Below are 14,348 nucleotides of genomic sequence, written 5' to 3' on the forward strand. Positions count from 1 at the left end.
GCAGGAAAGAGGAATCCTATTGCCTCTATAAAGAGACAAACAAGGAATGTGGAGGGGTTTGTGTTTTATATGCTAAATGTGACTTTCACGTTTATTAAGAACACTGTCAAGACCTTTTCTCTATTGTGTGTATGACATTATTCATTTATTACATTATATTGTGAGCCAATGGGGTAATGTGACTTAAACATTTATTACTAATGCTGTCAAACTGCCTCTCTACCCCACTGCAGGGGTAAGTATACATATTTGTATGCCGTAATCAGAAATACTTGTGTGTTCTGTTGGACGTATCCTGAGATATGTGTGGCTCAATGTAAACACATAAATCTGCTTTATTTGCCACACAATTCTTACAGTTCTGCTCCAGGGCGCAAAATGTGGGCAACTCTGACTGAGGCCCATAGTATTACTGGTGCCATTTGTCTCTATTTCATACTGTAGAATAATAGTTATCTGTGTACCGAATGTATTTATTTTACTGTGTGTATGCTCTAAGGCACACTACAGCTTCTGTTCTTATATTGACACAGTGTCTGTCTACAGTGATGTAAAACTCCTATCAGAATAAAGACGTATTAATAAACATATGTATATTTTGTTGGGTGACCGCAGTACTCCGTATGGCCTCTAGGAGTGCTCCATGCTATTGCTATCTGTGGTGAGCATGATCTGGATGCACGTGGTAAAATATAATTCGTTCCTCTGAGCACATCCAGCTGTATGATCTGTCCCTGGTTATTCACCTACCATCATTCTCTTCCCCTGCTGTGGTTTTGCAGCAGATGTGACTTTCCATTCCAATCTGCTGCTAGCAACAACATGCACAACAGCAGAAAGAGAAAACCTGGTTGTTCTCTTTCACTTGTGTTTGGTTGGTTAACGACTGAAGGGCCAGACGCGTCCTGTAACTGCTAATGTATGTAAGAAAGAGCTGTTCACGGTATTGACTTTAATCGCCGTACTGTCCAGCAAAGCTGCCGGCTCCATCCAGGGTCTGTCCACAATTTCATGTCCGTATATACAGACAATGCAATCTGTAAAGAGATCAATACACCACCTAGAGCCAATGTGATTACCCTTGACCTATCACAAACAAGTGTCTATTTGTTTAGACCGTTAACTAAAAACAGAGCAGAGTATTAAAAGGCATTTTTTAAATAAGTGCCAAGCTTTTACATTAAGCCAGTTGTTTGCTCTTTTAATTTATATTTTAGAGAGCAGTGTGGTGCAGTGGTTAGCATTGTCACCTCACAGAGCTGGGGCGGGGGGTTCTAGCCAGAGGTCACTATCTGTGTATGTATGTTCTTGTGGGGTTGCTCCAGTTTCCTCCCATGCTCCAGTAACATACTGATAGGTTATTTGTTTGCTGATGAATTGACCATGGTGTGTGAGTGTGGTAGAGAATATAGACTGTCAGCTGGAAGTGATGATATAACAAAGGTCATACTGTGGTATACATCACCTTCCAGACTTTTTAATGGCTAAAGAGCATTTTGTGAGATTACTTTAGAAGATGACAGTTTTCCTCCCCCTCAAATTAACAAAATACAAAAATGGGGGTAAAATGCACAATTTGGATAGGCAATATTTTTAAGGGATTGTCCACTTTTGGACCCCAGCGCACTTTTTTTTTAAACAGTGCCAGTAGCAAACTGGAGTAGTGGAGGGAATGTGGCAGCTGATTGGCTGTGGCAAATTCACTTTGTTGCCCAATCCCAGCAGTTTGGGAACTTTGACGCAGTCATTAGTTCGGTGCTCAAAGCTTTCTGTTCTCTCTATGCGACAAGAGCTCCCAACCGGTAACAGTGAGAGATGTTTTGAGGTTGGGGGATAGGAGGCACTAAGGTGCTTCATTAGGGTACACTAAGTAGAGAGCAGGGCTCCCCTTTATATTAACTAGAAAACTATCTGAGTCCGTGAATGATTACAGCAACAAAACCATAAACCGCAGGGCAATATGCACATGGGCATTTTGGTTTAAATTAAAAGGTCTGCCCCTAGACAGGAGGTGGTGATAGACATATGTCCTTCACTGACCACAGACAAAACTCTGAGACAAGCCTGACCTGGAGATGGAGAGTTAGGTTAGCTACTGTTAAGCCTTAGACTTCCTACTAAATTCCGCCCTGATATCCTGTGAGTTCTCTCTTGTTTTAAGGTAATTTTTGAGGCTGTATTTGTGATTTTTTTTCCTTTCATCGGTGAAGCAATGAACCACAGTTAAATGGTTATATTCTAAGATATCGCATATATAACTCAAATCTTCACAACATTGTGTCCCTTGTCTCCAAAGCAAACACACATTTGTCATTTTCTAAGATGATTTTGCTACGTGGCAATAATAAATCTTTCTGTTTCCAGAATGGCTCTAATTAAAACACATACTTCTTTTGCCTGCAGTTGTTTCAAGCTAGCTTTTAAATTCTGAAATGAGATTAGAAGCGTGTTGCTCCTTGTCTCTTAAATCAGAATACGATGGGCTTCATTATCTAGCCGGCTCTGGGAGGACTTTGATGTTTCTTCATGAAAGGGTGATTTGTGCGAGATCTATCACCCTTGTTACATCTTCGCTGCAGCGCGGGTCACTTTGTAATATTTCTTTTATTAGGTCCTTTCTTCTCAAGAGGCGTCCTGTGACAAAACACACTCACACTTGCTATTTAATACAAGTCACTTCACATAACCAGTGGATGTCATTAGTTGTAATAAGTCGCACTGTGATCACTGTTCCGCTACCACTGAGAGTACAGCAACGGCTCAGTCGCCTTCAGAAATGTTTGATGTAAATAGAGGCAAGCGGGATAATATGGTGGAATCAGCATGACATCCGTGTGGCTATTGTAAATAAATAGTCATTGAAAATAAAGTTATAGTAAAATACATATCCTCATCAATATAACTCCAGTAGTGGCCCAAAATAGTTGTTGTTAGGCTGTTTTGCTCCAGCTAATAGTCAGCCATTTTAAAGTGTATTTTACCTCACACACAGTGGCTGCAGCCATTTTGTGGAGTGAACCATTATTTATCCTATCAGTTTGCTAGGACCTAGTAATCTCACAAAGACAGCTAGTTTTTACATACTGGCAAATGTTTCTGTATTGTTGATGTAGGGGAGGGCATTTTGATTACTTTGGTTATAGGCGTCTTCTAGGGATTGAACCTTTGGTCTATCTGTTGACAAGCCGTTACTTTATGTGGTTGTATGGCTAGGTAGAGAGTTGAGTCAGAAGACGCTAATTTAAGACGACTGTTGACCTGTGATATAAAGCCCCCACGTGTCACAGCTTTTGTCACTTAGGGCTAGATTTACTAAGCTGCGGGTTTGAAAAAGTGGGCATGTTGCCTATAGCAACCAATCAGATTCTAGCTTTCACTTATTTAGTACTTTCTACAAAATGACAGCTAGAATCTGATTGGTTGCTATAGGCAACATCCCCACTTTTTCAAACCCGCAGCTTAGTAAATCTAGCTTTTAGTCTTTATGGCTGGTCCTACTTGGTGTAAACCAGTGATATACGGCCTGATACACTTTGGGGGCCACATGGGCAGCCCTCTAACTTTCAAAATGGGCGCACATTACCCATAATCTAGTTAAAACAATACATTTCATCAAAGAAAGAGACACCTATCTGTAATAACATATCGGCAGGCGTTTTACACACGTGTTACACGCTATAACAAACACTGACGACAAAGCAGGATGGAGTTGGGGGCCTCAGGTACAGGCTCAGAGGGCCACATGTGGTTTGCTTTCCAGTCTGGCGCCACTTTTTGGTGGCCTTTTTGGACAGATCCAGTGTTTAGTACACAACAATAAAAAAGACAGAGAAAACGCTCACAATAATGCCCAGCACAAAGGAAATTAGAAGTATTACATTATTAGGTATAGTAGCAAAAATCAAACAATTGGCACAGAATAAATATTGCCTTAAAACCAATGGCTGCCTGGTGTTCTCAAAGATAAACATGAATATAAGTATCACTAAAAGCCCCAGAAGAACCCTCAGAACCTGACAGAATATTTAACAACGAATATACTCTGCAGTCTCCGGCGCTTATAGGTTATTAAACAACTTATAAATACTAGGCATCAAATGCAGCAACTCGATAGATGTAGTGCAAACCCTCTGATTGGCATACAAGGAATTTAGAAAAAGCAGACTTGCGCAGAAGATGCCCATAAATTTATAGATAAACTATATATGCAATAATTAAAATTATAAAGAAACCACAGATCTCTTAATAAAACTATATATTTTACTGCATATAAACATATATTATTCACATAATTAGAATCAATCTTATGGGATATCCAAGTTATCGTTTGTAATCACATATATGACTTTTCCAAAGACCAGTAGAAACCTATAGATAGACAGTGTCCAATGAGTACTCCTATAGAGTCAGAGAATCCAAATTGCTCCACAGGTTAGGTATATCTGTGACTGACGATAGAGGTCACTTGATTCAAGTAGTACTTAAATATATAGAGTAAGTCTCTGGCTAGCAGTATAAATCACTTCATTCAGATGACATTTCTGCCGTGTTACAAGCATGAAAAATAGTACTTGCCTTTATATCCACAACAGCGGCTAGTGTATCCATTTAGCCAGCGATGTAGTGTCAGACATGAAATGCTTACCCACCTCGAGGGAAACAGACATATATCACATCATCATCATAATCATCAGTTATTTATATAGCGCCACTAATTCCGCAGCGCTGTACAGAGAACTCATTCACATCAGTCCCTTCCCCATTGGGGCTTACAGTCTAAATTCCCCAACATACACACAGACAAACACACACAGAGACTAGGGTCAATTTTGATAGCAGCCAATTTACCTACCGGTATGTTTTTGGAGTGTGGGCGGAAACCGGAGCACCCGGAGGAAACTCGCGTAAACACAGGGAGAACATACAAACTCCACACAGATAAGGCCATGGTCGGGAATCAAACTCATGACCCCAGTGCTGTGAGGCAGAAGTGCTAAACACTAGGCCACTGTGCTACCCCATGCGCCTTCTTACCACATAAGCGGCTCTTGAATCCAGGCTGTGTTTCTGTGTGGTGCGCACCAGCAAATCCGTCCGGACTAGAAATCAGATGTTTTGAAGAGAAGTTCCTCCTTGTAGCGGGATGTTGACAGCGCCTCTAGAGACATGGAATATAATGATCCTCACAGTCAATGAGGCTAGAATAAAGTCAGCACTTAGCAGAAAGGAAGTTTGTTTGTGACGCGTTTCGTCTGTCAGAGCAGACTTTATCAAGCAATGTAGCTGACTCTCTCGTCAGTATCTTTTTATAGGGAAAAGTCCTCATTATCTTAATTGGAGCCATATGTCCGATGAAATAACGAATAATTAAACCTGTATGATAATAGGTGGAGCCAAAACCTCTCAACCATTTCTTAATATATATATATATATATATAAATATGTGCATATTATAGGTGCCAACTATGTATAGCACATATAGACACATATATATAATAAAAATAACAATATATATAAAGAAACAGCAATTAAAAATAAATAAAGATATGAACATAACCATAAAAATAACAATAACAATCACTAGATAAAAAAACTTTGCTACAAATATAGCTGCCTGAAGATACCCTTGCTACTAAAAAGTAAAACAAAATAAACAATTCGCCTCTTAGAAGCTTCTTGTATATACTGCGTTCGATATATGAATGTTTAACAAATATGAGTAAGCAAGATCTAGGTATAGAATGAAAATAAATTATATGACAGGAAATTTACCAAAATGTCATATAGACATAGGGCCAGTAAAACGAGAAGATCTCAAATATATATCATAATCCAGGGCAAATTCCTACAATGTCAGGTTTAATAAACATAGAGAATCCCGAAAACCACTGATGCAGTCGTACACAGAATGATAATTAGGATGGTAACATATGCCATAGTGTAGTCATCTACTGTAAGTGGTTAGAGCAGCAGATCCCAAACTTTCTCACTTCGAGACAACTCTAGGTTCTCAATAATTTTTTCAAGGCACCACTAAGCTAAAATAATTACCAAGTAGTCCCCCAGCTTGCTTACCACCGGCCCTGGCCCCAGCACCCCTGTGAGACTCTGGATATCTCTCACTAGGGACACCCTCGCCTCCCTAATTTGAAGAACCGCAGGGGTCCTATGTTTGTCATTAGGAGAAAGAAATTCAGTCCTGTTAGGTCCTGGTGTACCAGGTTCCATAGCCTGACTGAACATGCCAAGTAATTGTCAGTGGTTAATTTCAGACTCCAGGTAAATGCACCTAAGCAATCTCGGCTACTTATACAATTGCACACTGGTGCCGGCCTGTGACCCTTAGTAGTTTTGTGTTGTACGTTGGTACCTCCGCAGTCTCCTTCTGGAGAGCCTTTTTGGGGATAAATCCTTTGGTCTACTTGCAGCAGAGTCTAAGTCGCCTTGCAAGATCCTTCGTGATGACGCAATAGACATAGTCTCCATATCCCAAATAATTCAGACTCCAGGCTGTGAGCCCCAGAGGATCATTGGAATGCAGAGGTGAACTATTCCCAAACTTTAGGAATCCCAGGATGCTGTTCTTCTAGTTTCATCATCATCATTACCAACATCTATTATTTATATAGCACCACTAATTCTGCAGCTCTGTACAGAGAACACACTCACATCAGTCTGTGCCCCATAGGAGATTAAGTCTAAATTCCCTAGCATGGTCGGGAATTGAACTCATGACCCCATTGCTGTGAAGCAGAAGTGCTAACCACTGAGCTACCATACTTACCAAAACAAAATTTCTAACTAGAGCTATCCTTTAAAACAATGGCTGTCTAACTGGCAGCCTGTGGTATAGAAGTAGCATCCTTGAGCCCCCAACTTTATTGAAAACTCTATAGACTAACTTTTGTGACACAATAGACTTCTTTTTTTTTGTGTTTTGTTTGTTTTTTGTTTTTTTACACTAAAGGTCTGGAGTACTTCAAAATAACACTCTGATACCTGTTAAACTGACGTTTTTGTTTTGTCTTTTAATAGGTAGGTTAACTAAAACCATCCACTTGTTTGCAGGTCAAACCGCTGTTATTGTAGGCTCGCAAAGTGTCATAGGAAAGGATTGCCGGGATCCCTCACCAGTCAATGAGCAGAGAACCTGTATACAGACCTCATCTGAGGCAATCTATTAGTATACAAAACTGAATAAGATTATGCAATCCAGTAATTTACTTACAGTTGGAGTTGGGTTCTAAAAATAACCCATTACGTTTTGCAAATCTCATTTCATTTGGCGGCACGCCGATGGGGTAGTGAAGTGTCTGCCCTCTGGATAGAAAAAGTGATTTCTGCATTTTTTATATTGGTATTTGTATTTCTTTATAAAGTGTGATGTTATTATCTGAGGTGCTGTCTGCACCTGCACACTGTGCCTGCAAAGGGAACGTTATTAGTGGGGGGAAATCAGAGCAACTTGTTTCTCTAGAGGGATTTAATAAGATAAGCCCCTTAACCTCACAATAATCAAAAGTTGATTAGATCCCATAATGAAAATATAAAGCAGTCCTTCATACCTCACTGCAGCAGCACACTTCGATGGCCTTGCTTCTAGAACACCTCTGTGTTTAATCTCGCAGATGCAAAGCGTCTAAACCTACTCTGAAGAAATCATATAAGATGTGAGGACTTTAATTCTATTTTCCGCAAGTAGGTTGTAATTTTACGTAATGTAACTGTGACATACAGCGCTGCATATCGGCAATATCCTATTTTTTCTCTCCTTAGTTCAGCTCTTGATTAGTATTACCTTGAAGTGATAGATGGATGCACAAATTAAACTGTTTCCCTTATGGTGTTTAAGTGCTGCGTATGACATGCACTGTGTGGTATAAATGTCTTTCCCTGTAATTGATCTGTAACCATGGTTAGCAGCCTGTTGTGGAACTGCATGGACCAGCAGGCAAAGTCAGCCTAAGGTGCATGTATAGAAATAGGGGACGATTCGATTTCCCTAAGACTACTTAGAGAAAATATTACTATTTTATAAAACAGTGATCTTTATGGTAACAACAGATGTTTTGAGGAATGTTTGCAGAATACGATCAACCTTGTGACCAGGCCGGCCAACCACTGCAATGAGTGATCCCATCCCAAAGACCACCGCCCTGTGTCAAGTAAGCTCCATAGGCGTGTGTGAGATCGCCCTTTAACCCCTGGTGATCAGGAAGCAAGCAAGGAACTTTTGAAACCGCATATCTGTGTCATTAGGCTCTCTGCAGCAGCAGCAGCCGTATTCCTCAGAGATCATGCACCGATCCAGTTGCTGCGAAAGCAGCGAAAGCCATAGAAGTGAGCGAAGATTTATAAGGTTAATCGGTGGACGGCATATCTGGACCGTGCATAAATCATATTAGTCTGCCACTGCCTTGCTACAGTACCTGTTAACATGTGGATGTCCTCTCAGAATACATACTAAGGTTACTTGATAGAATAAAAATACTGTGTATGTATTTTCTTACATAGGATATTTGTAGCGATGAGGATTGTAGATGACCTAGCACTCTCTCACTCTTGTACTGGCTTTATCCCAAGCTCATCTGTCTGTGGCAACCGGCACCAATGACATGGAGTTGTTGCATACCTGTGTTCTTGGCTCTCCCAACAGCTATGGGTAACATAAATGTTATGTTATTGTTTTTATTATTATTATTATTATTATTATTATTATTATTATTATTATTATATATGTGATGTTTAAGTTGTGTTATGTAGTATCTAATTCTTGATGGGTTGTTGAGCATTATGCCATCTAATTGACTATAGTACGTTTGTGTTGGTTTTTTGCTTGCAGACTTGATAAAGAGACACTGCAGCATCTGCACAGCGTCAATCAGCAATAACATTTGTAATGGTATCCAAGTGAATGGTGTGTGAACTCCTTGCTGTGACCTTGCCAGTATCGGACATTGCATCAGAGCAGGGAGCACAGTCTTTTCTGATCCAACGGACACAATGCGAGATTGATCTCATCTGAATGGGCTGCAGTTACATGTTAGACCAGTAGTGGGCAACCTGATACACTTCAGGGGCCGCATGGGGCAGCCCTCTGCCCTTCATAAGGGCCGCACATTGCCCATAATCTCAGTAATAAGGTAAAACAATACATTTAATCCACATAATAGTATATCAGCAGGTACTTTACACACGTGTTACACGCTATAACAAACATATCTGACAATAAAGCAGGAAGGATCTGGGGCTGCAGGTGAAGGCTTGGAGGGCCGCCTGGTGCCTATCACTGTGTTAGAATATGTAGCATTTACTATGAGATAAGAGGAACCACTTGGCAGCTGTGTCATATTGTAATGTGATGCCACATAACAAGGGAGGTGCTGCTCCTCCCCTGTCATACGTGTCCCCGCCCCCTCTCACCTATAGCACCTAGCAGCTGTCGGCCCCTCTGTACATCTCTCCTGCATCACAGGACAATACGAGAGACACTTATTCTCACGAGACGAGAGTTTGAACAGAACGAAACTCCTCAGTCCAGTGACCGAGAATCGCAGAGCGGCTTATACATTCTGATTGGCTGCCAGACTGACTGACCCACTATTCCAGCCCCAGTGAGACCCAGTGCATTGTGGGACAGGACAGATATACCATTGTAGTATTTCTGTCCTAGTGTCCTGTGTCTCCCTGTATATAAGGGGGGTAACCTGGCATCGATGGGCTCCTCTCATCTCCGGCCCACGTAGCTGCCGGTAGTTCCATGAGTACTTGCAGGCCTCCTGAGGACTAGAGCGTAGTTGCCAACTATCTCTAGTATCCAGGGACAGTCCCAGGTTTTAAATATTTGTCCTTGAAAATAATCAGATTTTTCAACTGTATAATAAAATTCCTTATTTTCTCTGCATTTTAGTTGTATATTTCTCCCACCTATTGTTACATTTGAGGTTTACATTACTCTTTATTGAAGTTCAGTTGACTTGGTGTGATGGGTTGGTTGTAACTTTCCAAGGTCCGTGGCAACGACGCCACGTGTAACTTACATGCATTAGCCCAGCAGCAAAGAGCCCCCTGAAAATATTCTAAAAGTTGGCAAATATGGTAAAGTTATCCACAGTTCATTCCTATCTGTAATACAGCCCAAGCACTTACTGCTACTTTCTTGTTTTTTTTAGTTTGTTTGTGGTATAACAGATTGTATATTCTATGTCTCAGTTTACCAGTATATAAGTGAATGTCCCAGGATACAGCCGTATGATCCCGATGCTGCAGTAAAGGCGGCTTTATCTGGCGGAAGAGCAGGACTTTCTTACAGTGAAATGCATCGAGGAAAAAATAAATTTCAGCAATGTGATTTAAAGGTCACTGCAGTCTCATCTCATTTTCAAGGTGTCTGTCGGGCGAGAAGTGCATCTTGTTTTTTTCTCTGAAGACTATGAAAGTCCAGGGCACACAAAGCCAGTTTTATTATTGGGGGGGTTAATAGCAATTTAACATTTTCTACCGTTGGCTAGAAGCAGAGTATGAAGACATATTATAAAGAATTGTGTAATGGTAAAACCTTGACACTTGTCTGCACTTTTTTAAATTGTATTTTACAAAGTGTCAGCGATGGGGACCTCTATTCAATAGGAATTTTACTTCTTTTTCATTTTAGGTTTATTTTTGCCATAATCTAAATCCTTTTATTGAGCTCATCCCAAATGTTTGCCCTTCCTCTATAAATCTTCCTGTCTCTCACGGATATAAAATTTCCAAATTGTCCTCCTCTGGGTCTGTTTTGTAGACTTGCACAGGTAAACTCCGCTGGTTCCATAAAGCATCTGTTTAGCTCATAAATGTGTTACAGAACCCACCCTGTATATTCGTGATTGTGTTGTCATTAGTACCCAATCAGATGTTTGCTTTCATCTTTAAAGTGTACTAGACAAATGGCAGCTATCATTTTATTGACTCCTGCGGAAAACATCACAGTTTAATGTGGATCTGTTTTATTTTATGTCCCACATTGTAACATTTCTGAATTGGCTCTTTGGTTGTACCAAGTCTTCCTTAGATGGTTGATGAGCAGATGCTCTATTTAAGATTCTGCAGTGTGTAACTTCCAGGTAGCTGAGCTCTGTGTGATTCAGGACATTTGTCCTCCTCTTCCCAGCACTGCGGTGTCACTCTGAACGCCATAATTACGTCTCTGCCTTCTGGAGCCAAATTTCAATTTGCTGGAAGGGTAAACCATACTTGCCAACTTTTCCTCGTTGGCTTCAGGGAGATCCTGGTGGAGGTGGCCGTGCGGGGGCTGGACTTGACGAATTGCATCATTTTGGCCCCGCCCCTTAAACGATTGTTACAATTTTGCCCAATTACAAGAGGGGCCACTTATCTATTGTGGGGTCCAGAACTGGGAGGTTGCCCTGCTCTCCCAGGAGCCCGCTATGTCTCCCAGAAATGCGGGAGTCTCCCGAACATTCCGGGACAGTAGGCAACTATGTGTTAAAGAAAGGCAGCTAATGAATTTCTAGAGACTGAAGTGTCTTTTAGATTTCTGTCTCCATTACTGAAGTCATGTTGTCTTACCTGTCAGTCTTTGATTGAATCTTGGTCTCCATGAAAATGGCCACCTCCATAGGCATCAATACATGGACATAGGACACAATTTCTGAACTCTGTCATCCTACAGATGGCGAAGCCAACCACGTCTTGTACTGGCTCAGCATCAGGGAGAAAGCCAGACTCTTCTGGGAGTGAGGGAGATCACCCCTATTTCAGGGAGTCTCCCTGACATTCAGGGAAAGTTGGCAAGTATGGGGTAAATTGATCCAGCACACTCAGTCTCTAAGCATTGGCAGTGATATTTAGGATTTAACGATGGAGGCGTTAATAACGAGGAATGGGGTTATTGGTGGAGGGAGTTAGTGATAGGTTGGCAAGTTACTGAGGGTGGGTTAATATTATTATAGAATGGAGGAGTTAATGACATGGGAATGAGATTACTGATGATTTGGGAACATTTGGTTAAGAATGTCCATACATGCCCACTCTCCGGGAATATCCCAGAGACTCCCGAATTCCAGGTAGGACTCCCAGGAGAGCAGGTCATTCTCCAGCATTCTGCCCACTTTCTAATGAAGAGTGTGGCTATTGTGTCGATGATGATGATTTTGGTCCCGCACACTGCATCAGATGATACAGTTGGATCATTGTGTGATTTGGGACAACCTGCACACTCGCACTTCACCTCGTTTTATTAATGCAGAGACGTGCGTTAAAGAACTACTGGATACAAGTAGCCTTCTATAAACGAGAGATACTAATAGCATTCAGAAGTATACATGGAAAAATTTCCATACCTTGGTAGGAATTGAGCTGACATTTTATTCACATTTGCTGCTGTTCTTTATCAGCCTTTTCAAACAAAAAGTGGTAGATATACTGTTCTTCAGTGCAGTTTCCAACAGGAAGTCGGTTGTGTTTTGCTAAATATCTTCCCTCGTGATCACAACTTTACATGAAATATCTTCAGTTCTAAAAGAAAATTCTGATGTTCAAGAATTTTGCACATCTATATTTCATAGGTTTTGTTGTCCTTTTAAATGTAAATTCTTTAACATTCAGCGCACTGAAAAATCCCTGTGTCAGCACGGAGATTTAACACCGTGGCAGTGTCAAGTAACAACAAATGTTAATTGCATGTGTGAAAAACAATCATTTAGAATGAGTGTAAAAGGTCAGATACATGCGCGGCCTTTAAAAGAGCATTACCCGTGTTCAGAGTGTTACAGATAGGAAAATGAAATGTTTAACACTCCAATCTGCAATTACTTTATTCCTGTCGTTCTCACAGGATCATAAATCTTGTTCAACTGGAAACCAGCTAAAAAAAACGATGATCAAGCACATCAGAGTTTAGAATAAGCTGAGAAATCCCAATAATAGCTCATATACAAATACATTGTCAAAGCAAATCTGTCACCTGCACACGTTACAGGCGGCCATTTTCTGCCTCTCTGTCTTTTCTGGTTCCTAGTAATTTCTGATGAATTTTAGTTCAGCAATCAGAATAGATGTATATACTGTGTGTGTTGTACATTCACTCTGTGCAACATGAGATCTCTCCCATATTGTATTGTTTTATGTTCGTTTTATCGCTACCAATCAACATTGTCCAAAGCGATTATTGTGGTTCCCACGCAAAGAGATTTAATAGCAAAAGATAGCAGGATTTACAGTAAGCCATGCTGTAGCATAAAAGATATAACAATAAACATGAAAGTATAAAAACCAAACCAATCACATACAGTTTTGCAGGTGCGCCTGGGCCCAAGTTCTGATACAGTCATGTTGTTTGTTGTCGGGAAGAGAGAGATTTAACAATGGCCCAGGAGCTTGCTCATATGTAGTTTAAATTAACATAAACAGTGATGATGTCACTATGTACACAGATAACACTAAAAGAGGTCTTCATGGGTCCATGGTTAACGATGTTTCAGTTGTCTGCTGGTCATAGGTCAGTTCATTTGATCCTTTCACAAGGGTGGGGTTAACTCACTCCAACTGTTGTCTATGTCTCTTCCCGCCAAATAACCAGTTTAAATTGACTCATAAACAAAGTACATTTGTGTATTAATCTCATATTGCTCATAACTTGCGACCACTAGATGCGATCGCTACTGTGTCGAAACCGGGATAATGCTGGTGAAATAAGCTTTAATATGAGACCAAACTCTTTACCTTTTACAGGACCTGAACCATTAATACCTTTACTATAGTTTTGTCTATGTATAATAACCTCTAATATATTTTACTAATAAATGAATGTGAATTGGAACCTTAATAAATGTGTATTATTTACAAGTGTAAGTGCGAATGTAAATGTGTGTGTTATTAATCTGTGCGATTGTGTCATTACATGTGACATACTAATCGCAATCGCACGTTAAAACAATATTAATCAATTTAGTTTGCTTCATCCAATTTATTTGGATGAAGTAAACTATATACACAGTATATACTCACAAGTTGTTCCCCTGAAAGCTTGTGACACCTCAGGACCACACCTGAGCTACCTCCAAGCCTTGGTAGTGGAGCATTGCATTATTTGTACAAGGGCAGTTTATTGATTAAAGTCATTGACTTGGGAAGTGTAACAGGTATTCCCAGAAATATGGCAGCATGTGGTGAGCGCTGGAATCTGAATGATTATCCGTCTAAACAGACCTTTTCTAACATTCAAAGAGTGTTAAAATAATAAACCTCCTCTATAACATATCAGAATGAATTATTTATGTTTTGGTCCCTTTTAAAGACATCCAAATTGGATTTGATTGAGTTTTTAGCATAATTTCCTTCTTACT

General features: G+C 40.3%; 1 protein-coding gene across 2 annotated transcripts in view; it reads left to right on the forward strand.

Annotated features, from left to right (window-relative positions):
• NBAS (NBAS subunit of NRZ tethering complex) overlaps positions 1-14,348 on the forward strand; it is a 477,499-nt gene that overhangs the window by 132,421 nt on the left and 330,730 nt on the right. The gene's annotated exons all lie outside the window — the stretch shown is intronic.

The sequence above is a fragment of the Mixophyes fleayi genome, chromosome 3 (genome assembly GCF_038048845.1).
Source record: "Mixophyes fleayi isolate aMixFle1 chromosome 3, aMixFle1.hap1, whole genome shotgun sequence".
Lineage (NCBI taxonomy): Eukaryota > Metazoa > Chordata > Amphibia > Anura > Limnodynastidae > Mixophyes > Mixophyes fleayi.